The sequence below is a fragment of the Salvelinus alpinus genome, chromosome 13, assembly GCF_045679555.1.
Source record: "Salvelinus alpinus chromosome 13, SLU_Salpinus.1, whole genome shotgun sequence".
In the NCBI taxonomy this organism is placed as follows: domain Eukaryota; kingdom Metazoa; phylum Chordata; class Actinopteri; order Salmoniformes; family Salmonidae; genus Salvelinus; species Salvelinus alpinus.
Window position 1 is genome coordinate 16,822,157 of NC_092098.1, and position 13,612 is coordinate 16,835,768.

The following is a 13,612-nucleotide window of genomic DNA, read 5'->3' on the forward strand; positions in this document are numbered from 1 at the left end:
ACACACACACACACACACACACACACACACACACACACACACACACACACACACACACACACACACACACACACACACACACACACACACACACACACACACACACACACACACACACACACACACACACACACACACACACACACACACACACACACACACACACACACACACAGTGTGTTAAGGTGGTGTTGGTGATCATGATGTAGCTACAGTGGTGAGAGGTGTGCTCTTTATCCCCTCTGACTGGCTCTGGGTTAGAGGGGAGCGCCTTTAGTCCAATTGTGTGCTCCTCACATCAGACCTTTTAGACCTGAAACGGGTGGAGATCAATAATGTATTTTTCTCCTTCCCACCGGCTCACAGAGAGGTGTTGTTACTGAGCGGTTCTGGTTTCAAATGGGGAATTGGCAGTGAAAGCTTTCAAAGCCAGAGCACATGGTGTCTTACGGGTATCGGCATATGGTTGAGAAACTACCAGCTCTTTTTCTCCTCTCCCTCATTTGCCTGTTTGTCACTTAAACCTTTTATTTTCCTCGGCTTGTTCCTGAACATAAAACAAATAAAACACATCAAAAACAACCGACATGTTTTGCTTCTGGATTTTGGGATTTCAGTTGAAAGGGAAGCTAGCTCCTCCCTGGAAGACATAGCTGTTGTGCTTATTATTTTATGCTTTTTACAACAATATGCTCTGTTTAGCTGGGACCAACATGTAAGAGAACGGAATCGCTCAGAAATACATGAATTGTTCTCACACACTTATAAACATCCAGTGTCATTATGAAGGTAGGTTACATCACTAGAAGAAAACAATGACTACTAAACAGAATTGCTACAGTAGTACAGAAAATACCTGTCGTTGAGATGTTTTAGAAAACGGCAGGCTCTAGGGCAAGCTCATTATTGGAGAAAATGGCTTTTATTTGTTTTAGTATTATGCAAGAGAATGTGGATTTCAAAGTATCTCAAAGAAATAGGATTAAGGCAGATAGATTAGCATTTCATGGCTTTCTCCTTCATATTTAATTGATTTAAGGCCTTTATAAGCAGTCTGGGTCTGAGGTTGCCATTTAGAAAGCACTTTCTGTCTTGAATTTGTCATCGTTTCTTCCCCCCACCTTGTTCTCCAGCCGGCTGCTTGTTGCTGTTGTTTAACAGGCCTGTCCTCAGTGAGAGATGGGCTTCTATGAGGCCGGCTGCTAGGGCAGGCTACAGGTGCCTCAATGGCGCTGGGTTGTTGAGAGACCAATCGGCTTTGGTTTCCTCCTGGTTTTACTCCACCCCCTATCTACCCTGCACTGTTGCATATTGCGTATAGTACTGTTACTGTACCTTAAGCGATTGTAGATTTTGTAGAGAGAGTTAAGTAGCCTACATCTACATGTATCTCCCCAGGTACTTCAGACATTGGCCTTAGTGCTATTATAATGCACCCAGTTTCCTATATGATTAAATACAGTGCATGAATATATAGGGGCCCCAATTATGTTAGAATTGTTCTACCTGGTCACACATGGATCTCCTACTGTCTTGAGCCAATAGATCTGCACAGCGTGATGTCTGTGTGAGGTGAATGGAGGGGTTAGGTATGAGAGAGCGATGGACAGGTGCTGTCCCTCTCTGTTCTCATCCTTTGTGGAGCGGTTCTCTTTGTGTTTTCACAGGAACATGGAAACTGGGGGCTGATGACTGCCTGGTGTGTTTAGAAACCAAGGTGACGGTTGCTGCCCACATCGCTAAAGATTGGTTTCTCAGCTGTCCATGTCGTTACCGATACCGTCGCTGCCGCTGTTGTTGTTGCTGCGCTGCTGCTGTTGTTGTTGTTTTCACACTGCGGAATCACAGACAATCATAGCGTGTACCAACATGATTTTAATTGGCCACTTCTCTGGTAGATGAGCTCTGATGGCTTGTTATGGAAATGAAAGGAAGGAGCTGGGCCACTCAGAGAAGACGAGCAGCGCAGCTTAACCCCTTCTTTTCTGCCGGGCCGTCTCACCAGGGGCTGTTTGCCTCATTAGGCTTCACTAGCAGCCACTAGTCGCCACATCAATGGCAGTCATTGGACTGCACTGATGAGACAAGCCTCTCTGTACTGTACACAAATAGATATGTTCTGGATGTACTGAACAGTGGGAGCTAGACTGTAAAGGAACTTGAAGGAGTAATACTGTTTACTTGGGTTGACAATCCCAAAGTTTTATTTGGTGCTGAATTATATGTATATTTTAATCAGGAAGAGGAAGTAACCTTCAAATGTTGACTGCAGCTAACAAAGCGTACCGTAGTAGGCCTGAGTGGAAATGGATCTAGGTTATCAGTCATAAATACCATCAAAGCAGTGGCCCAGATTTCCCCTTCTGTCTGTGTGCGTGTCCGCTGTGTACTCTGCCTGCCTCTCTCTTTCTGCTACTGCTGAGGGACTTCTACTGCTAGTGATAGAGGGAAGGGGAGGCTAGAGGGTCTAGAATAGATTCACTTTTGTCTGGTTCTGGTCCCCCACCTCTTTCTGAGGGATTTGTTGTGTGCTTAATGTTCTGAGTTGGAGAAAAGCTCCCAGGTGTCCCGTGGTGCTGGAGCTAGGGACAAACGTGTTGCTGAGAGAGAAAACTCCTTGCCAAGTTTTTAATGAAGTCCAAAGGTGACACTGTGTGAAGTACAGTACAGACAGAGCCCCCCTTATAGATACACACACGCACACACGCACACGCGCGCACACGCGCGCACACACACACACACACACACACACACACACACACACACACACACACACACACACACACACACACACACACACACACACACACACACACACACACACACACACACACACACACACACACACACACACACAACCAAAGACACAGAACAACAATTATGTAAGATGCGCACACACACAGACAGACAGACATGCACACACACACACACACACACTCCCTCAGAGAAACACACACACACACACACACACACACACACACACACACACACACACACACACACACACACACACACACTCCTTCACAAACACACACACACACACACTCCTTCACAAACACACACACACACACACACACACTCCCTCACAGAAACACAAACACACACTCACACTCCCTCACAGAAACACACACACACTATTGGGAATGCTTGCCAAAGGAGAGAGGCCCAGGAGTGCAGTTCTCTACCCCAATGCCAATTAAGAAACCTGCAGAAGGGCTGCTCTCCTACATTCTCTCCATTCTTACTTTCTTTCTTTCTCTGTTTCTCCCTCTCTGTCTCTCTCCTCTCCCTCCATCTCTTCCTCTTCTTTTCATTCTGGACAGCCTCACAAAGCCTGGTGAATCCGCTGTTACGCCTCACTCAGATATGTTGTTTTTCTTTAGGTGATTTTAGTATTATAATCTTCTCCATCTCAGAATGATTTTCATTTCAACTGACACAGCTGACTGCTGGGAATTTGAAACCATGGCTGCCAGCTACTCTAAATGTCCATATGAGTTTATTAAAAGCGCTAGATTCCCTGTTCAAACTCAGTCGTGCACCACTGCCAGAGTTTGAAAGAACATTCAAGGACAAAAGTCCTTTATATAGAACAGAATACTTTATAGAACAGAATACATCATATTGAGCATATCTTTATATGCCATTAGCAGACACTTATCCAAAGCAACTGATAGACGTGTTGAGTCCACTATCCTGGCATTGCAAGCACCATGCACTTCCAACTGAGCTACAAAGGACCAGATCTCTATGTACATGTATATATCTATGTATATCTCTATGTACATGTATATATCTATGTATATATCTATGTACATGTATATATCTATGTATATCTCTATGTACATCTCTATGTATATATCTATGTATATCTCTATGTACATGTATATATCTATGTATATCTCTATGTACATGTATATATCTATGTACATCTCTATGTACATGTATATATCTATGTATATATCTATGTATATCTCTATGTATATCTCTATGTACATGTATATATCTATGTACATCTCTATGTATATCTCTATGTACATGTATATATCTATGTATATCTCTATGTACATGTATATATCTATGTATATATCTATGTATATCTCTATGTACATCTCTATGTATATATCTATGTATATCTCTATGTACATGTATATATCTATGTACATCTCTATGTATATCTCTATGTACATGTATATATATATGTACATCTCTATGTACATGTATATGTATATATCTATGTATATCTCTATGTACATGTATATCTCTATGTATATATCTATGTATATCTCTATGTACATGTATATGTATATATCTATGTATATCTCTATGTACATGTATATCTCTATGTATATATCTATGTATATCTCTATGTACATGTATATGTATATGTATATCTCTATGTACATGTATATGTATATATCTATGTATATCTCTATGTACACTGTTGTTCAGGCTAGTTTTCATTGTCATTGTTTTGGTTTGCAATGGACCCTGTAGTTCCACTCTCCGTACCTCTGATACCCCCTTTGTCCCACCCCCCACACATGCGGTGACCTCACCCATTGAGACCAGCATGTCCAGAGATACAACCTCTCTTATCATCACCCAGTGCCTGGGCTTGCCTCCGCTGTACCCGCGCCCCTCCATACCCCTGTCTGCACATTATGCCCAGAATCTATTCTACCACGCCCATAAATCTGCTCCTTTTATTCTTTGTCCCCAACGCTCTAGGCGACCAGTTTTGATAGCCTTTAGCCGCACCCTCATCCTACTACTCCTCTGTTCCTCGGGTGATGTGGAGGTAAACCCAGGCCCTGCATGTCCCCAGTCACCCTCATTTGTTGACTTCTGCGATCGAAAAAGCCTTGGCCTCATGCATGTCAACATCAGAAGCCTCCTCCCTAAGTTTGCCTTACTCACCGCTTTAGCACACTCTGCCAATCCTGATGTCCTTGCCGTGTCCGAATCCTGGCTTAGGAAGGCCACCAAAAATTCTGAGATTTCCATACCCAACTATAACACTTTCCGTCAAGATAGAACTGCCAAAGGGGGAGGAGTTGCAATCTACTGCAGAGATAGCCTGCAAAGTTCTGTCATACTTTCCAGGTCTATGCCCAAACAGTTCGAACTTCTAATTTTAAAAATTAATCTCTCCAGAAATAAGTCTCTCACTGTTGCCGCCTGCTACCGACCCCCCTCAGCTCCCAGCTGTGCCCTGGACACCATCTGTGAATTGATCGCTCCCCATCTAGCTTCAGAGTTTGTTCTGTTAGGTGACCTAAACTGGGATATGCTTAACACCCCGGCAGTCCAACAATCCAAGCTTGATGCCCTCAATCTCACACAAATCATCAAGGAACCCACCAGGTACAACCCTAAATCCGTAAACATGGGCACCCTAATAGACATTATCCTGACCAACCTGCCCTCCAAATACACCTCTGCTGTCTTCAATCAAGATCTCAGCGATCACTGCCTCATTGCCTGTATCCGCCACGGGTCTGCGGTCAAACGACCACCCCTCATCACTGTCAAACGCTCCCTAAAACACTTCTGCGAGCAGGCCTTTCTAATCGACCTGGCCCGGGTACCCTGGAAGGATATTGACCTCATCCCGTCAGTTGAGGATGCCTGGTCATTCTTTAAATGTTACTTCCTCACCATATTAGACAAGCATGCTCCGTTCAAAAAATGCAGAACCAAGAACAGATATAGCCCTTGGTTCACTCCAGACCTGACTGCCCTCGACCAGCACAAAAACATCCTGTGGCGAACTGCAATAGCATCGAAGAGCCCCCGCGATATGCAACTGTTCAGGGAAGTCAGGAACCAATACACGCAGTCAGTCAGGAAAGCAAAGGCCAGCTTTTTCAAGCAGAAATTCGCATCCTGTAGCTCTAACTCCAAAAAGTTCTGGGATACTGTAAAGTCCATGGAGAACAAGAGCACCTCCTCCCAGCTGCCCACTGCACTGAGGCTAGGTAACACGGTCACCACCGATAAATCCGTGATAATCGAAGACTTCAACAAGCATTTCTCAATGGCTGGCCATGCCTTCTTCCTGGCGACTCCAACCTTGGCCAACAGCCCCGCCCCCCCCGCTGCTACTCGCCCAAGCCTCCCCAGCTTCTCCTTTACCCAAATCCAGATAGCAGATGTTCTGAAAGAGCTGGAAAACCTGGACCCATACAAATCAGCTGGGCTTGACAATCTGGACCCCCTATTTCTGAAACTGTCCGCCGCCATTGTCGCACCCCCTATTACCAGCCTGTTCAACCTCTCCTTCGTATCATCTGAGATCCCCAAGGATTGGAAAGCTGCCGCGGTCATCCCCCTCTTCAAAGGGGGAGACACCCTGGACCCAAACTGTTACAGACCTATATCCATCCTGCCCTGCCTATCTAAGGTCTTCGAAAGCCAAGTCAACAAACAGATCACTGACCATCTCGAATCCCACCGTACCTTCTCCGCTGTGCAATCCGGTTTCCGAGCCGGTCACGGATGCACCTCAGCCACGCTCAAGGTACTAAACGACATCATAACCGCCATCGATAAAAGACATTACTGTGCAGCCGTCTTCATCGACCTGGCCAAGGCTTTCGACTCTGTCAATCACCATATTCTTATCGGCAGACTCAGTAGCCTCGGTTTTTCTAATGACTGCCTTGCCTGGTTCACCAACTACTTTGCAGACAGAGTTCAGTGTGTCAAATCGGAGAGCATGTTGTCTGGTCCTCTGGCAGTCTCTATGGGGGTACCACAGGGTTCAATTCTCGGGCCGACTCTTTTCTCTGTATACATCAATGATGTTGCTCTTGCTGCGGGCGATTCCCTGATCCACCTCTACGCAGACGACACCATTCTATATACTTCCGGCCCTTCCTTGGACACTGTGCTATCTAACCTCCAAACGAGCTTCAATGCCATACAACACTCCTTCCGTGGCCTCCAACTGCTCTTAAACGCTAGTAAAACCAAATGCATGCTTTTCAACCGTTCGCTGCCTGCACCCGCACGCCCGACTAGCATCACCACCCTGGACGGTTCCGACCTAGAATATGTGGACATCTATAAGTACCTAGGTGTCTGGCTAGACTGCAAACTCTCCTTCCAGACTCATATCAAACATCTCCAATCCAAAATCAAATCAAGAATCGGCTTTCTATTCCGCAACAAAGCCTCCTTCACTCACGCCGCCAAACTTACCCTAGTAAAACTGACTATCCTGCCGATCCTCGACTTCGGCGATGTCATCTACAAAATAGCTTCCAACACTCTACTCAGCAAACTGGATGCAGTTTATCACAGTGCCATTCGTTTTGTTACTAAAGCACCTTATACGACCCACCACTGCGACCTGTATGCCCTAGTCGGCTGGCCCTCGCTACATGTTCGTCGTCAGACCCACTGGCTCCAGGTCATCTACAAGGCTATGCTAGGTAAAGTGCCGCCTTATCTCAGTTCACTGGTCACGATGGCTACACCCACCCGCAGCACGCGCTCCAGCAGGTGTATCTCACTGATCATCCCTAAAGCTAAAACCTCATTTGGACGCCTTTCCTTCCAGTTCTCTGCTGCCTGCGACTGGAACGAATTGCAAAAATCTCTGAAGTTGGAGACTTTTATCTCCCTCAACAACTTTAAAAATCTGCTATCTGAGCAGCTAACCGATCGCTGCAGCTGTACATAGTCCATCTGTAAACTACCCACCCAATTTACCTACCTCACCCCCCATACTGCTTTTTATTTATTTACTTTTCTGCTCTTTTGCACACCAGTACCAATATCTCTTCTTGCACATGATCATCTGATGATTTATCACTCCAGTGTTAATCTGCTAAATTGTAATTATTCGATTTATTGCCTACCTCATGCCTTTTGCACACATTGTATATAGATTCTCTTTTTTTCTACCATGTTATTGACTTGTTTATTGTTTACTCCATGTGTAACTCTGTGTTGTCTGTTCACACTGCTATGCTTTATCTTGGCCAGGTCGCAGTTGCAAATGAGAACTTGTTCTCAACTAGCCTACCTGGTTAAATAAAGGTGAAATAAAAAAATAAAAATAAAAAATGTACATCTCTATGTATATATCTATGTATATCTCTATGTACATGTATATGTATATATATATGTATATCTCTATGTACATGTATATCTCTATGTATATATCTATGTATATCTCTATGTACATGTATATGTATATATCTATGTATATCTCTATGTACATCTCTATGTATATCTCTATGTTTATTTTTATTTTATTTATTTAACCTTTATTTAACCAGGTAGGCAAATTGAGAACACGTTCTCATTTACAATTGCGACCTGGCCAAGATAAAGCAAAGCAGTTCGACACATACAACAACACATAGTTACACATGGAGTAAAACAAACATATAGTCAATAATACAGTGAAAAAAAAAATAAGTCTATATACAATGTGAGCAAGTGAGGTGAGATAAGGGAGGTGAAGGCAAACAAATATATGTATAAATAAATAAAATAAATAAATAAAAATATAAAAGGCCATGGAGGTGAAGTGAATACAACACAGCAAGTAAAATAAAACTAAAAAAAAAAGACCCTGGAATGGTTGGTTTGCAGCGGAAGAAAGTGCAAAGTAGAGACAGAAAATAATGGGGTGCAAAGGAGCAAAATAAATTAATAAAATAAATACAGTAGGTAAAGAGGTAGTTGTTTGGGCTAAATTGTAGATGGGTTATGTACAGGTGCAGTAATCTATGAGCTGCTCTGACAGCTGGTGCTTAAAGCTAGTGAGGGAGATAGGTGTTTCCAATTTCAGAGATTTTTGTAGTTCGTTCCAGTCATTGGCAGCAGAGAACTGGAAGGAGAGGCGTCCAAAGGAAGAATTGGTTTTGGGGGTGACTAGAGAGATATACCTGCTGGAGCGCGTGCTACAGATAGGTGCTGCTATGGTGACCAGCGAGCAGAGATAAGGGGGGACTTTACCTAGCAGGGTCTTGTAGATGACCTGGAACCAGTGGGTTTGGCGACGAGTATGAAGCGAGGGCCAGCCAACGAGAGTGTACAGGTCGCAGTGGTGGGTAGTATATGGGGCTTTGGTGACAAAACGGATGGCACTGTGATAGACTGCATCCAATTTATTGAGTAGGGTTTTGGAGGCTATTTTGTAAATGACATCACCGAAGTCGAGGATTGGTAGGATGGTCAGTTTTACAAGGGTATGTTTGGCAGCATGAGTAAAGGATGCTTTGTTGCGGAATAGGAAGCCAATTCTAGATTTGACTTTGGATTGGAGATGTTTGATGTGAGTCTGGAAGGAGAGTTTACAGTCTAACCAGACACCTAGGTATTTGTAGTTGTCCACATATTCTAAGTCAGAACCGTCCAAAGTAGTGATGTTGGACAGGCGGGCAGGGGCAGGCAGCGATCGGTTGAAGAGCATGCATTTGGTTTTACTTGTATTTAAGAGCAGTTGGAGGCCACGGAAGGAGAGTTGTATGGCATTGAAGCTCGCCTGGAGAGTTGTTAACACAGTGTCAAAAGAAGGGCCAGAAGTATACAGAATAGTGTCGTCTGCGTAGAGGTGGATCAGAGAATCACCAGCAGCAAGAGCGACATCATTGATGTATACAGAGAAGAGAGTCGGTCCAAGAATGTGCATGTATATCTCTATGTGCATGTATATCTCTATGTATATCTCTATGTGCATGTATATCTCTATGTGCATGTATATCTCTATGTACATCTCTATGTATATCTCTATGTGCATGTATATCTCTATGTGCATGTATATCTCTATGTATATATCTATGTATATCTCTATGTACATGTATATCTCTATGTATATCTCTATGTACATGTATATCTCTATGTATATATCTATGTATATCTCTATGTACATCTCTATGTATATATCTATGTATATCTCTATGTATATATCTATGTATATCTCTATGTACATGTATATCTCAATGTATATCTCTATGTACATGTATCTCTCTCTCTATATATATATATATATCTATGTATATCTCTGTACATGTATATCTCTATGTACATGTATATCTCTATGTATATGTCTATGTATATCTCTATGTACATGTATATTTCTATGTATATGTATATCTCTATTTATATCTCTATGTACATGTATATCTCTATGTATATCTCTATGTACATGTATCTCTCTCTCTATATATATATATCTATGTATATCTCTGTACATGTATATCTCTATGTACATGTATATCTCTATGTATATGTCTATGTATATCTCTATGTACATGTATATCTCTATGTATATGTATATCTCTGTGTACATGTATATCTCTATGTACATGTATATCTCTATGTATATCTCTGTGTACATGTATATCTCTATGTATATCTCTGTGTACATGTATATCTCTATGTACATGTATATCTCTATGTATATCTCTATCTTACATGTTTTCACATTGGATGATAGTAGGTCAATTTCCATTTCTCCAAGACTGGAGACAGTCATCTACCAACAGAAACACAACCTCACTGTTACTATGTGTATTTATGTTTTTCCTCCACGTAAATGCACTTCTGAAATGGGTTTTTACAACCGACGGGAAGTGCATTGACTTTTCACTGAAAACAAGAAACAATCCGATAGCTGGCAAAGCTAACTTGGATCAGGGCAAGGGAAAAGTCAATCAATCAGTGTTCAGTTGATGGGATTGCTTTATCGCTACCTCCCTCTAACCTCCTGGTGAAAAAGGTTTGTAGCCGAGACAAACAAACCCCCCCCAGATAGAGGGCTACATGGAGAGATGTTTCCCCGTTGGTAATGGATGTGTGGGGTATCAGGAGATGTGTTTAAATCCCTGACCCTACACTGTTCCAGCTTTGAATGGCCTCAATGAAACTGGCCCAGACAAGAATGAGGCCAAAGCCCAGGCAGGTAGCCTAGTGGTTAGAGCATTGGACAAGTAACTGAAAGGTTGCTAGATCGAATCCCCGAGCTGACAAGGTAAAAATCTGTCATTCTGCCCCTGAACAAGGCAGTTAACCCACTGTTCCTAGGCTGCCATTGTGAATAAGAATCAGGGCCATGTTGTGTACTTATCAATGGCAGCAGACAGGAGAGAGGGGAGGGAGGGAGGGCAGAGAGGACAGAGGGCTGCAGGAGCCTGGCTCTGCTAAACCTGATGCTGACTGACAGTAATGAGAAGACTCAGGCCAGCCAGGATTGAGACTAGCTGCCCCCCTCAACCCAACTCAACCCACCTCATCACTACTAACACAGCCCTATCAAAGCCCTCATTTTATATAACACACGTGCACACTTGCACACACATTGATTGCGCCGCCCCTCCCCAACCCCACCATATCTCCATTCACCTAGGATTCTTCAACTCTCACTGATTGGTAGATTCCAGCTTGTTGTTTGAGCACCTCTATTTGACTGATGAAGGCATATTTACATGTTATGACAGTACTGACACATAGTTACAGCCTGGCTGTTCTGCAGTGTCTGAGGTTTGCACTCACGTTGCTACTGAATTACGCAGAGCAGGCCCCAGCGGCACAGTCTCGCATGGCATTGTGGGAGACGGAGTGGGGGGTAGATTAGTTCCAGGGTCGGAGGCAGACAGGAAGAGCCAGATGGAATCTGGGAGCTGAGAGCTGAGACAGTGTTCTGTTCTGCAGTGAGGAAAGGGGCCTAGTGGGACAGAGACAGAACAGAGCTCACCCAGTCAGTCTCTGGCCAGAGAGCACCACATTCCTGGAGGCCTGACCCCACTGTGGCGTCTCCCTGGCCTGGCGGGGAGCCTCTGGCCTGGGGCACGGGATAGCCAGGGAAGGGCCTAAGTGGCCTGGGTGACCACACATTCTCTGCCTCTGACACACAGAAATAAACAGCTCTGCCGATGCAACAAACAAGTAGATATTTGTCATCCCCTGTCCTGGGCTCGACTTTTGTTATGATCGTTTTTGGGAGGGGGGTGGGTATTTGTCACACCTGATGACTAGACACAGCTGTGCTGCCAGTAATTATCAATTTTCTGCTACACTCGTCTCGAGAAGTGATTTAAGTCCTTCGTTGAGCGAAATCTCTGCGGCTTCAATCCTACCCAGACACACAACACTGCTCCCCACAACCATTTAAAATAAATGCAGCATTAAAGTTGTAAATATAAATGATATGAATGTATTTCTAACCCAGAATGTATTAGAGAAGATTTGAATAATCTTAAAAGGCCTTGCGGTATGCTCTGCCTAGTATGTTGCCTCTGCAGTGACCTTCATGTTTGACCTTGACTCTTATCTCTTTCAATTTGTATTCCAAGGGGCTTCCCCTCATGTAAATAAGAAATACCACACCATAGCACTTCAGCTAAACTATTTTCAGAACAGAACATCTTTACTCTGATCCTCTCGGCGTAGTGTTAGTCAGAGACCAACATACAGGACCCAGGATGGATCTTCTTCTGGTTTCTGGCTGATGTAACGCTGAGTGCCTGCCAGGCCTATTAGAGCACCTTTGGAAGAGTGGACAATTATCTTACTCTGCCCATGCGTTCACTCTCCAACACGCTGCTGTGGCAGTAGCTGAGACTGTGCAGGCAACTAGGACTGCAGTGTTATTTGCAGGATCCAAGTTATCATGGCTCTAAAAAGCTAACTCTTCCATCTATACAATAGCAACACATCCTCTGTCCTCTTCTGCTTTCACCTTTCTGATTCAGATTCCTTTCAGACTTCATTACGTTTTTTCCAACCAATGTCTGTCAATATTATAACCAGCAGAATTTTGGTCCAACTAAATTGTTTCACTGCAACTAAATTGGGTAGATTGATGCATTAGCCTATTTGATGGGAGGACTGTTTGAATTCCATATTTAGTTGTGTTTTGACTTTCTATTCTTTGATAAATCCTCCGTATGGAACTATTTATCCTCCCATGTAATATTGAACAGACATGTGTACCTCTAAATGTTGAATAACCTCGAACTTCAAACGACTGTCTCAGTAGAACATGAATTCAGAATGAATTTTAATCCCATCCGCATATGAATATTCATAAAGTAGACTTTGGATGGTCTACTGTGCCACTGTCATTTTTAGCCAAAGCAATCTTTAACTTATGAAACATTAAGGTATGCCTATTGCTGTAATATTTAACAGAGCTGTCTGCCTTATGCTTACACAACATGGAAGAGCTCTTTCGCCCCCCCCCCCCCCCTCTCTCTCTGCTCCGTGCTTGCTGAAACAGCTGATCTGCCACTGAGTCCCTGACTAAAGCCCAGTGATGCCGCTCAGAGGAGCACAAACGCTGGAGGGGGAAAGCTTAGCTCTTTTAGAGCATTGCATATAAATCCCCCTCTCAAACAAAACACAGTCAATTCCCAAGAGGGTCCAAATTGGCCAAACTAAACAAATGAATGGGATAAAGTGAACCCACTCGTTGATATGTCCTTTATAGCTACTGCTACCAGAGAGCCCTGGGTACCGCATGGAGGATGGAGGGGGAGGTGGGATAGGAGGGTAGGGGAGCTCAAGGCCCTCTGTAGTGTTGTGGTCTTCAGAGATAGGTTGACTTCTCCATGAAGTAGTCCTGACCTGTAATGCCCTTGTAGCAGATGCC

The 13,612-nt window shown here is 43.6% G+C and overlaps 1 protein-coding gene across 19 annotated transcripts in view; it reads left to right on the forward strand.

The window, feature by feature from the left end:
- LOC139537211 (RNA-binding protein Musashi homolog 2-like) overlaps positions 1-13,612 on the forward strand; it is a 350,657-nt gene that overhangs the window by 12,937 nt on the left and 324,108 nt on the right. The gene's annotated exons all lie outside the window — the stretch shown is intronic.